Here is a 13,284-nt window from a genome sequence, read left to right as displayed (position 1 = left end):
AGCACGGATGGAGGCTGGTGCGGCAGGTGGCAACAGACGTAGCGGGCAGCATCCGATGTAGCAGAAGACACTGACGTGGCAGAAGACACTGGACGTGGCAAACGACACTGGACGTGGCAGAAGACACTGGACATGGCAGAAGATACTGGACGTGGCAGAAGACACTGGACGTGGCAGAAGACACTGGACGTGGCAGAAGACACTGGACGTGGCAAACGACAGCAGGTGCAGTAGACACGACTCCAACGCTGGTAGGCACAGGAACTAGAACAATACGGAATACAGGAACGGGTAACAGGGCACGGGTAACAACTGGAACAGGGAAACACTAAGGGACCATTTGCGAGACAGACTGGGATAGACTAACAACTAGCAAGTCAAAGTAATTTCAATTGCGCTGCTCGATTACACAGACAGCGTATATGTTCATCTCTGTCTGTTTAACTGCATATTGCTCTTTGTTACCCACAGAGCAATTCTTACTGTCAGTTTTAACTTACAATCGACCGACTTTACTGATATGATCAATTTAATTTGACTGACAGCATAGCTTGCTATCCTGGCAGCATAGAAGCTTATGCGTTCTCTACTTGAACACAACTGATAGTATAACAATCCATAATTTACAACATCATTATACCATAAAATATATGGCCAATAGGTATGTGAGTTTGGGGGTCACTCACACATACCAGATTGCACCATTGGACTTTTAGTGAAATTGTCTATTTTAATGCATATTAATAAAAGTTAATTATTACTAGATCACATACTTTTTTCTTCTTTCCCTTCCCTCATACATATAGACTAACAACGCTCAGGCAAGGATCAGAAGGCCAGGGGCCTTCTTATAGACCAGGAAATCATGGCAGTTGATGATGACAATCCTTTTGCACAGCAGGACGGAGCGGAAGTGAGCGCTGGCGTCTCCTAGGAAGGAGACAGGGGCCAGCGCTCACGGATCCATGGCTGCGGGCGTCGGGAGGTGAGTAAACCTGACGGCCCGCGGCCATGGACGCTACACAGGGGAAGTGCCACTAGCAACATCATCAGCGCTGGTCCATCAGAAGGTAGTAAAGGAGGAGGAGGGGGCATGTCTCAGACTTTAATAGTACGCTGCCTACACAAGTCTGAGACAGCGGCAGTCATCTTGGATAGAAGATAACGGGGACCGAGAACGAGGCAAAGGAGCAAGAAGAAAGAAAGAAAGATATAGACAACAGGTAAGACTTCGTTCACATCTACGTTCATGGGTTCCTTCGGATCTTTCCGTTAGGGGTACCCATGAACGGAAACCATAGGTTTCCGTTTACATCACCATTGATTTCAATGGTGACGGATCCGGTGCAAATGGTTCCCGTTTGTCCCCGTTGTGTAAGCAGGGGTGGGATTCAAATTTTTAATAACAGGTTCCCTGTTTTTCGGACGAAGGCATGCGCGCCACGGGGGGAGGGAGGTTGGTCACAGTGTTTTGCGCCATTGAAATGATTCTAATAATAAAATAACACAATTACGATTTTCCAAATACCCCCTACATTAAAATGGACTTTAAATAAAGAAATTCACTGTCCAGAATGCTTTAGTATGGATTGCCAGACAATGTATATAATTACATAAGCATACAGACCTACCCACACATTATATTAAACTCACCCATTACGTGTAGGCCTATATGCGCACATTCAATATCCTAAGTGTGCTTAGTCCATTTAGTTAGGCTCTGCACATAAGAAGGGTAGAGGGGAGTGCGCAGTAAGCCGCGACAACTCTCCCGGCTAATGCACAGATACGGTGCCAGGTGCAAGCTCAGTACATATATACAGCACCAGAACCAAGCTCAGTACAAATATACAGCACCAGAACAGAGCTCAGTACATATATACAGCACCAGAACCAAGCTCAGAACATAAATACAACAACAGAACCAAGCTCAGTACATATATACAACACCAGAACCAAGCTCAGTACATACATACAGCACCAGAACAAATCTCAGTACATAAATACAACACAAGAACCAAGCTCAATACATACATACAACACCAGTACCAAGCTCAGTACATATATACAACACCAGAACCAAGCTTAGCACATATATACAACACCAGAACCAAGCTCAGTACACAAATACAGTAACAGAACAAAGCTCAGTACGTGTATATACAGCACCAAAACCAAGCTCAGTAAATATATACAACACCAAAACCAAGCTTAGTGCCTATATACAACACAAGAGCCAAGTTCAGCACATATTTACAGCACCAGAACTAAGTAAAGAACTTACATACAGCACCAGAACAAAGCTCAGTACATATATACAGCACCAGAACAAAGCGCAGTACATATATACAGCACCAGAACAAGCTCAGTACATATATACAATGCCAGAACCAAGCTCAGTACATAAATACAACACCACAACCACGCTCAATACATATATACAGCACCAGAACAAAGCTCAGTACTTATATACAACACCAGAACAAAGCTCAGTATATATATGAATTAGAATATTATCAAAAGTTAATTGATTTCAGTAATTCAATTCAAAAAGTGTCTCTCATATATTATATAGATTCATTACACACAGAGGGATCTATTTCCAGCATTTTCTTCTTGTAATGTTGATGATTATGGTAACAGTTAATGAAAACCCAAAATGTAAGTCACTCAGAAAATAAGAAAATTATATAAGCCCAATTTCACAAAAATTATTTTTAATACCGAAATGTTGTCCTACTAAAAAGTCTGTACCGTATCTGCCCTCAATACTTGGTCGGTGCTCCTTTGGCATGAATTACTCCATCAATGCGGCGTAGCATGGAGGCGATCAGCCTGTGGCACGGCTGAGGTGTTATGGAAGCCCAGGTTGTATGATAGCGGCCTTCAGCTCATCTGCATTGTGGGGTCTGGTGTCTCATCTTCCTCTTGACAATACCCTATAGATTATCTATGGGGTTTAGGTCTGGCGAGTTTTCTGGCCAATCAAGCACAGTTATACTGTGGTTATTACACCAGGTATTGGTACTTTTGGCAGGGTGGGTAGGTGCAGAGTCCTGCTGGAAAATAAATCAGCATCTCCATAAAGTTTGTCAGCAGAGGGAAGCATGAAGTGCTGGGAAATGTCCTGCTAGACGCTGCGCTGACCCTGGACTTGATATAACACAGTGGACCAACACCAGCAGATAACATGGGCTCCAAACCATCACTGACTGTGGAAACTTCACACTGGACCACAAGACACTTGTATTGATGCCTCTCCACTCTTCCTTCAGACTCTGGGACCGAGATTTCCAAATGAAATGCAAAATTTGTGAAGTTTCCACAGTCAGTGATGAAGCAACCTGGGCTTCCATAACCGCTCAGCAGTGCCACAGGCTGTTCGCCTCCATGCCACACCACATTGATAACACCTCAGCAGTGCCACAGGCTGATCGCCTCCATGCCGCCTTGATAACACCTCAGCAGTGCCACAGGCTGATCACCTCCATGCCATGCCATTGATGCAGTAATTCATGCAGAGTCGGAGCCCCGACCAAGTATTGATGCACAAAAACAAGAAAGGACCCAGATAGTTGGTGGCCATTAGAATATTATATATACAAAATTGCCACCGGCAAAATAACCCTATTTCCCAACTATCCCTAATTATTAGATAAATAACTTTATTATGCTATTGAAGCAAAATGACGAACCACATGTATGCTTAAAAATTTAACATGCCTACTGCTGTAAAGTTACTATCATCGGACAATGCCTGTATAGTAAGCGGTACACAGTGCCAAAGATGACTGGCGACTGCAGAACACAAAGCCTAATCAACAGTGTAATAGTGGAAACCAGCAGGAATGCACGTTATTTTAAAAGTAATTCAAAGCCCCCCCGACATGTTTCGCTACACCAGGCAGCGTCCTCAGGGGTACTGGGGCTAATGACAGCGCACCGCAAATTTTCTAAGATGATATGGCGGCCCGGAAGAGTACGACAGACACAAGATCAACCAATCAGGTCCAAACAACCAGGACAAGCCCCTTGTTTGTCTGACAGGCATCTAAATGAGCCAATCAGGATGCTGTGTCATCTGCCACATCATCTGTATATTGGCCAATCCAGTCTGAATAAAGAGGTCAAGCCTCTCCCCGTTTTGACGGACATAAAGATCGACCAATAGGAGAGAGTTTTCATTAACCTATTAAATTCTACTCATGGTGCATGCACACAACGGGCACATAACCGTAGCTAACTACATGGATACACAGAGACATGGCATTTTTCCTGCGCATGCGCGAAGATCATGACTCCGCTATCAAGATTATTATTAAAAGCCATGAAGATGGTTTTTGACGTAATATCAAAGGGGATTATGGGATCCCTAGAACACTGAGTTATTCAGCATTAATGCAAATTCATTTATTAGATTATGTCACATCCATAGTGATACGTAAATACAAGGCGGTAGATATATAGGTCAAGAAATATACGAATAGAAAAAACGGTGTAGCTGTCAAATTGTAAATAAAAACAAAGTGGTTCAAGTAATAAGGTAAACCGTAAATAGTATTTATTGTATTCCATCCAAAATACTTCTCATTAGGGGAGAACCCCTCTTAGTTGTTAATGCAACTGAAGAGAGAATGTCCTAATATCGTAGATTTATTTGTGAACCCAAAAAAACAGATTTGAAATAATGTTTAATTGTTTAATCGTCAAAGACAGGCTGCAAAAGTAAAGCCTTCATTCAGTCCTGTCGGGCTAAGAGTGCCCAGACGGTAGATCCACCTTGCTTCCTCTGGCAGAAGTTTACGATCAAGATTCCCAGCTCGAGGACCCATCTTAACCTGGGAAATGCCCCACAATTTCAATGATCGAATATCACCAAAGGATCTAATATGTACCGATAGAGGCGTATCCTCTTTTTTATTAATGGTACTAAACTGTCGGGAGATCCTCCTACTAAGTTCTTGTATAGTTTTTCCCACATACAATTTCGGGCAGGGGCATTTAGCCACATAGACCACTCCACTACTTTGGCAATTTATGAACAGTTTAATCTGATAAATTTTACTGTCTGAAGGGTTGCAGAAGCTTTTTGTGGTAGGCATATATGGGCAAAAGGAACATCTGCCACAGGGATGAGATCCCATGACTGACAATTTGAGCTAGCATTTAGATGTTAATGAGGACTTAGAGTAATGACTATGTACAAGATAGTCACGTAGATTCTTACCTCTTCTATAAGTGATACTGGGAGTAATAGAGATTTGGTCACTCAGGTCAGAATCCGCACGCAGAATGGGCCAGTATTTTTGTAAGATCTTTGTCACCTGATAAGAACTAGCATCAAAGGTACCGATACATCTGACAATTGAAGAGGATTGTGCAGGCTTAAAGTCTGCTTTGGTATTAGAAGAATTTCTGTGATTTGATTCACATAGGAGATCTCTCCTATCTGTCACCCTGGCCCTGGCATACGCTCTATGTAGACATTTCTTTGGGTAGCCACGGGCAAGGAATTTAGAAAACAGGCCGTCACATTCAGTTTTAAAAGATTGCTTATCAGAGCAATTTTTTTTTGCTCTCAGGTATTGTCCTATTGGGATACCCCTCTTCAAAGAGGTGGGTATGGTGGTTGTCCCAATGTAGAAAGCTATTTGTAGATGTAGGCTAACGAGATATATTAGTTTGGACACCTCCACTAGGATCCAAGGAAATTCGGAGATCAAGGAATATAATCTCTGTGTGATGTATCTCATATGTAAATTTCATACGAATTGGATTGCTATTAAGCACTTACATGAAGTCAGTGAATGTGGGGGAATCCCCATCCCAAAAAATCAAAATGTCATCTATATATCTACCCCAAAATAAAATGTGACAAGTGAAGCAAAGTAAATCCTCAGAAAAAACAATAGTGTCTTCCCACCACCCCAAAAATAAATTAGCGTAAGTGGGGGCACAGACTGTGCTCATTGCAGTGTATTTCAACTGATGATAGATCTTTTGGTCAAAAATAAAATAATTATGGGTTAACAAAAACCAGAGAAGTGACAGCACAAATTTATTGTGCATGTGGAAATGAGTGCCTTTGGTGCTCAAAAAATGAGTGACAGCAGTGAGACCGATTTCATGTTGTATATTCGTGTATAGAGACTCAATGTCAATGCTAGCAATCATGGTAGTTGGGGTGACATGAATATCCTGGATCCTAGTGATGGTGTCCTTTGTGTCCCTAAGATGTGAGGGTAAAGATGTAACAAAGGGCGAAAGTATTTCGTCCACATATAAACTAATACCCTGTGTGAGGCTATCGTTCCCAGACACAATCGGTTTGCCAGGTACAGGGCGAGAGGCCTTGTGAATTTTAGGCAGTGCGTAGAAGGTAGCGATTGTAGAGCTTGGATTGAATAAAGACCTAAATTCATCTTGTGTGATGATATTGCGAGTTTTTGCATCAATAAGGAGAAAACGTAAAGGGACAGTGTCATGATTTTTTTAAAATTAATTTATGTGGTTTTATTTAATAAAATATTATATTGAATTTATTTAATTTTTCACACACAATGTTTTTTTTATTATCTCTTTCTTACTGTACTGGGGGCTGCCATGTTTTATTTCATGTGTGTATGTGTCTCTTAACGACTCATACACAGATGGAATTCGGCAGCACAATGCATAGGACACAATGAATGGGAGCCGTTCATTGTTTCTGCTATCTGGCTCTGTACTGCGCAGACGTAGTTCAGAGTCTCACAGCAGAGAAGCTGGTTTGTAGGGAGATAGCAGGCGCCATTATGAAGACAGGTAAGGTAAGGTAAGGTGAGTGTCTCTGTCTGTCCCTCTCTCACAGACCCCCCGCTCTCGTGACCCCCAACGGGCCCCCACTCCGATGGGCCCCCCCCCCCGGCGGCCCCCCCCACACCTGCTGTAAGTGTGTGTGTGTCTGTATGTAGCAGTGCTGAGTGTGTGTATGTATGTAGCAGTGATGAGTGTGTGTATGTGTGTAGCAGTGCTATGTGTATGTATGTAGCAGTGCTGAGTGTGTATGTGTGTTGCAGTGCTGTGTGTGTATGTATGTAGCAGTGCTCAGTGTGTGTGTATGTATGTAGCAGTGCTGAATGTGTGTGTATGTATGTAGCAGTGCTGAGTGTGTATATGTGTGTAGCAGTGCTCTGTGTGTGTGTGTATGTAGCAGTGCTGAGTGTGTATGTATGTATGTAGCAGTGCTGAGTGTGTGTGTGTGTGTGTGTGTGTGTGTGTGTGTATATATGTAGCAGTGCTGAGTGTGTGTGTATGTGTGTAGCAGTGCTGTGTGTGTATATATGTAGCAGTACTGAGTGTGTGTGTATGTATGTAGCAGTGCTGAGTGTGTGTGTGTGTGTGTGTGTGTGTGTAGAGCAGTGCTGTGTGTGTGTGTGTGTGTGTGTGTGTGTGTGTGTGTGTGTGTGTGTGTGTGTAGCAGTGCTGAGTATGTGTGTATATATGTAGCAGTGCTGAGAGTGTGTGTGTATGTGTGTAGCAGTGCTGTGTGTGTGTGTGTATGTATGTAGCAGGGCTGAGTGTGTGTGTATGTGTGTAGCAGTGCTGTGTGTGTGTATGTATGTAGCAGTGCTGTGTGTGAGTATGTATGTAGCAGTGCTGAGTGTGTGTATGTGTGTAGCAGTGCTGTGTGTGTGTGTGTGCAGCAGAGCTGAGTGTGTGTAGTAGTGCTGAGTGTGTGTCTGTGTGTAGCAGAGCTGTGTGTGTGCACTCGCGTAGCAGAGCTGTGTCCTATTTTGTGCAGCGGAGTATGCACGGGCGCCGCTGATCCTTCTTAGCCGCTTATCAGCTGTTTTGAAGAATCAGCGGCAAGCATCCCTCACACACACACACACACACACACAAATCCCCCCAAACACGTGTAATAAAGCGTTTTTTTAATGCGCTTTTTGGCATGTAATATGCGCAAAAAAAACATGTCAATTACACGCCGTGTGAACCTGTCAACTGAAAAGTCATTCACTTCACTTTCATCATTCTAAGAGTATGTACACACGCAGTGTTTTCAGCCGTTTTTTGGGGCGTAAACGTCCCGAAAAACGGCTGAAAAATCAGAAGCAGAACGCCTCCAAACATCTACCCATTGTTTTCAATGGGAAATACGACGTTCTGTTAAGATGGGGCGTTTTTTTACGCGGCCATTTTCCAAAAACGGCACGTAAAAAGATGCCCGCCAAAAAGAAGTGCATATCACTTCTTGGGATGTTTTTGGAGCCGTTTTTCATTGACTCTATAGAAAAACAACTCCAAAAACAGCCGTAAAAAATGCCACCAAAAACGGTAGTTAGATTAAAAAATGGCTGAAAATCAGGAGCTGTTTTCCCTTTGTTTAGTAAGCGTGTGAAAATACCCTTAGCCTTTTGGTGTGTCCTATAGCTTCTGCCAGCTGCTATTTGTAGAATTCCCCCCAAAATGGCAGCCGGACACTGCTTAGCAATTTGAAGACACCTTTTCCTGGCTTGTAGGAGGGGGGGGGGGTGAGATTCCCTCCCATATTTACGGCAGCTGTGAGTCAGTTTGCTTTGCCTTATTCACCTTGCTGTAATTCTGGGAAGTGCTCCCTCTGGTGGCCAACATAGGAAAACATGTCAAATTATTATTTAATTTTGAATACTTTCCACCATGTTGAAAAAAAAAAAAATACAGTAAAAAAAATAAAAGGTTTAATTTGCGAGACATTCCCTTTAACTCTACCAAAAAGGAGTCTGTGGGATTTCTGTCAAGAATAGCATTTGTAGTAGTATCATCGAGCAACCTCTGGACCATATGGACAGAGTCTTTCTCGTCCATTACCACAATGTTGCCTCCCTTGTCTGATGGTTTCAAGACAAGCTGTTCATTTTGGCATAGTACCTCTAAGGGCAGATTCAGACGAACGTTGTGTTTTTGCGCGCGCAAACAACGCGGCGTTTTGCGCGCGCAAAAACCATTTTACAGCTGCGTGTGTCATCCGTGTATGATGCGCGGCTGCGTGATTTTCGCGCAGCCGCCATCATAGAGATGAGGCTAGTCGACGCCCGTCACTGTCCAAGGTGCTGAAAGAGCTAACTGATCGGCAGTAACTCTTTCAGCACCCTGGACAGTGACTATCTCCTGACGTCGCGTACCGGAATTTTTTTTGCCGGGTACGGCCAAAACGAGTTCGGCCGAACCCGGTGAAGTTCGGTTCGATTGTCCGGGTTCGCTCATCTCAAAGACACTCCATTTGGATGTTTGGAAACAGAAAAGCACGTGGTGCTTTTCTGGTTACATTCATCCTTTTGACAGCTGGTGCGCTGTTTCAGTCGGTTCGCACGGAAGTGCTTCCGTGCGACCTGCGTGGTTTTCACGCACCCATTGACTTCAATGGGTGCGTGATGCGCGAAATACGCGTAGATATTGAACCTGTCGCGTTTTGTACGCAGCGAACAAACGGTGTGCACAAATCACGCACTGTTTAAACTGCCCTATTGACTTCTATAGGGCTGTGCGTGGCACGCGAAAAATACGCGGCCTGCACGCATGAAAATCACGCTCGTGTGAATCCCCCCTAAGATTGCTTAAAGCCCTCGCTTTATCTGATTTGTTTCTTCAGTTATGCACTGACTATCTTAAAAAAGATATCGATATGAGCGTATTGGGAAAAGGGAGGTGTGAGTTTAGATTTGGGTCGTAAAAAAGAAAAAGGACCTTGTGCACTAGTACCACCCACCTCGTTTTCGAGCAACAGATTTTCAAGATCTCTCAGAGTATTATTTTCAATCCTATCAATATCACTTCTGCCCTGTGTGTTATTTTTAAAAAATTTACATAAGGCCAGCTTCCTGGAGAATAAGTTAATATCCTTAAGCCAGTTGAACTCGTCAAATGCAGGAGTTGGAGTATAGGATAATCCTTTGCGTAAAAGAGTCTCATGGCACGGGCTTAGATAGATGGAAGAGATGTTGCAAATTTGCATCTCATCCCGAGTGGTATTACCGTGCGAGATGGCCGCTGATGTTACTGGTTCAGACCCCAACGTGGCTTCATGGCTTTTAATAATATTCTTGATAGCGGAGTCATGATCTCCGCGCATGCGCAGGAAAAATTCCATGTCTCTGTGTTTCCATGTAGTTAGCTATGGTAATGTGCACATTGTGCGCATGCACCGTGAGTAGAATTTAATAGGTTAATGAAAACACACTCCTATTGGTCGATCTTTACGTCCGTCAAAACGGGGGGAGGCTCAACCTCTTTATTCAGACTTTATTGGCCAGTATACAGATGATGTTATAGGCCATTGACACAGCATCCTGATTGGCTCATTTAGACGCCTTTCAGACAAACGGGGCTTGTCCTGGTTGTTTGGACTTGATTGGTTGATCTTGTGTCTGTCGTACTCTTCCGGCCGCCATATCATCTTAGAAAATTTGCGGCGCGCTGTCATTAGCCCCAGTACCCCTGAGGACGCTGCCTCGTGTAGCGAAACATGTCGGGGGGCTTTGAATTACTTTTAAAATAACGTGCATTCCTGCTGGTTTCCACTATTACACTGTTGATTAGGCTTGGCATTCTGCAGTTTCCGGCCATCTTTGGCACTGTGTACCGTTTACTATATAGGCATTGTCCGAGTTTCACTTTTTGAATTGAATTATACATGTTTTGAGCTTGATTGTTCTGATATATATGCACTGAGCTTGGTTCTGGTGCTGTATTTATGTACCGAGCTTGGTTCTGGTGGGTATACACCGTGTTCCAAATTATTATGCACATTGGATTTAAGTGTCATAAATATTTAATTATTAGTTTTTCAATTAAACTCATGGATGGTATTGTGTCTTAGGGTTCTTTGGATCATTGTAATCAATCTCAGACACCTGTGATAATTAGTTTGCCAGGTGTGCCCAATTAAAGGAAAACTACTTAAGAAGGACGTTCCACATTATTAAGCAGGCCACAGGTTTCAAGCAATATGGGAAAGAAAAAGGATCTCTCTGCTGCCGAAAAGCATGAAATAGTGCAATACCTTGGACAAGGTATGAAAACATTGGATATTTCAGGAAAACGTAAGCGTGATCATCGTACTGTGAAAAGATTTGTGGCTGATTCAGAGCCCAGACGGGTTCGTTCAGATAATGGCATAATGAGGAATGTTTCTGCCAGACAAATTAATAGGATTAGGAGAGCAGCTGCTAAAATGCCATTGCAAAGCAGCAAACAGGTATTTGAAGCCGCTTGTGCCTCTGGTGTCCCGCAAACCTCAATGTTTAGGATCCTCCAGAGGTTTGCAAGTGTGAATAAAGCTATCATTCGGCCACCTCTAAACAATGCTCACAAGCAGAAACGGTTGCAGTGGGCTCAGAAATACATGAAGACTAATTTTCAAACCATGTTGTTTACTGATGAGTGCTGTGCAACCCTGGATGGTCCAATTGGATGGAGTAGTGGATGGTTTGTGAATGGCCACCTTGTCCCAACAAGGCTGCGACGTAAGCAAGGAGGTGGCGAAGTCATGTTTTGGGCTGGAATCATGGGGAGAGAGCTGGTAGGCCCCTTTAGGGTCCCTGACGGTGTGAAAATGACCTCTGCAAAGTACCTAGCATTTATGACTGACCACTTTCTTCCATGGTACAAAAAGAAGAACCGTGCCTTCCGTATCAAAATTATCTTCATGCATGACAATGCACCATCTCATGCTGCAAAGAATACCTCTGTGTCATTGGCTGCTTTGGGCATAAAAGGAGAGAAACTCATGGTGTGGCCCCCATGTTCCCCTGACCTCAACCCTATTGAGAACCTTTGGAGCATCCTCAAGCAAAATATCTATGAGGTTGGGAGGCATTTCACATCAAAACAGAAGCTCTGGGAGGCTATTCTGACATCCTGCAAAGATATTCAAGCAGAAACTGTCCAAATACTCACAAATTCAATGGATGCAAGAATTGTGAAGGTGAAATCAAAGAAGGGGTCCTATGTTAACATGTAACTTGGCCTGTTACGTTTTTTTTTATTGAAAGATCTTTTGATTTCTGTAAATATGACCTCCTGATGCTGCAAATTCAACAAATTACCATTTTAGTTCTCTTTACAACCTTTAAAATGTTTTGATCTCTATTGTGCATAATAATTTGAAACAGTTTATTTTGAGTTTTTTACTTATACTGACTGTCATTTGCATCGACTATTTAGGAAAATCAGTGAAAAATAACATTTGCATAATAATTTGGAACGCGGTGTATATGTACTGAGCTTGGTCCTGATGCTGTATTTAAAGGGATCCTGTCATCAACATCTTACCTGTTAAAATCGCCTGACCCCTCAATGGCCGCAGCTGTCCAAAGTTCGTTTCTGTGCTCTTCTCTCCTGAAGTCCTCCTCTTGCCCTAAATATTGTTGTTTAAACCTTTCGCGCCTTCTATGGTAATTTCTTTTTACTCCATGACGCAGGATTTTAACCGCCACACCACCGCTGCCTGTCCAGCCCTAAATGCCAAAAACTCGTTCCAAATATCGCGCATGCGTGCTTCACTACCCTTCCCTGCTTCTACTGCTTTAGTGTCTCAATGCGCAAGCGCGGGATTTCATATGCGTTGTAGTGAGAGAAGCTGTCAATCGAAAAGAAGGAGGCGGAGTCAACTCTGATACGCCGGAGGAATGAAAATCTGACTCTTTCCGAGCAAAGATTTTACTCTTTTCTGCTCATTTGCATACGGCTCGGGACCGCTGAAAAATGGAATACTAAAGGTACAGAGCTTACTTATATTTATAGGTTAGATAACAATGATTTTTCACCCACTTTCACAAGGTATTGCTGGCTTGATAGCTAAAATTCTGGTGACAGGTTCCCTTCTGTTGCTGTATTTATGTACGGAGTTTGGTTCTGGTGTTGTATATGTGAATGAGCTTTGTTCTGATGCTGTATATATGTACTGAGCTTGGTTCTGGTGCTGTATTTATGTACTAAGCTTTGTTGTGGTGCTGTATTTATGTACTGAGCTTGGTTCTGGTGAAGTATATATGTTCTGAGCTTCTCTTTGTTGCTATATATATGTATTGAGCTTGGTTCTGGAGTTGTATATATGTTCTGAGCTTCTCTTTGGTGCTGTATATATGTATTGAGCTTGGTTGTTATGATGAATATAACCCAAGAACCAAGCTCAGTACATATATATACAGCACCAGAACCAAGCTCAGTACATATATACAGCAGCAGTACAAATACATCTCAGTACAGAGATAATTTTCAAATTTAGTTTAACCCCTGCCATATAAGTTTGTACGGAATAAAACT

This window comes from Rhinoderma darwinii, chromosome 2 (genome assembly GCF_050947455.1).
Source record: "Rhinoderma darwinii isolate aRhiDar2 chromosome 2, aRhiDar2.hap1, whole genome shotgun sequence".
NCBI lineage: Eukaryota > Metazoa > Chordata > Amphibia > Anura > Rhinodermatidae > Rhinoderma > Rhinoderma darwinii.
Note: the sequence above shows the minus strand (reverse complement) of the source record.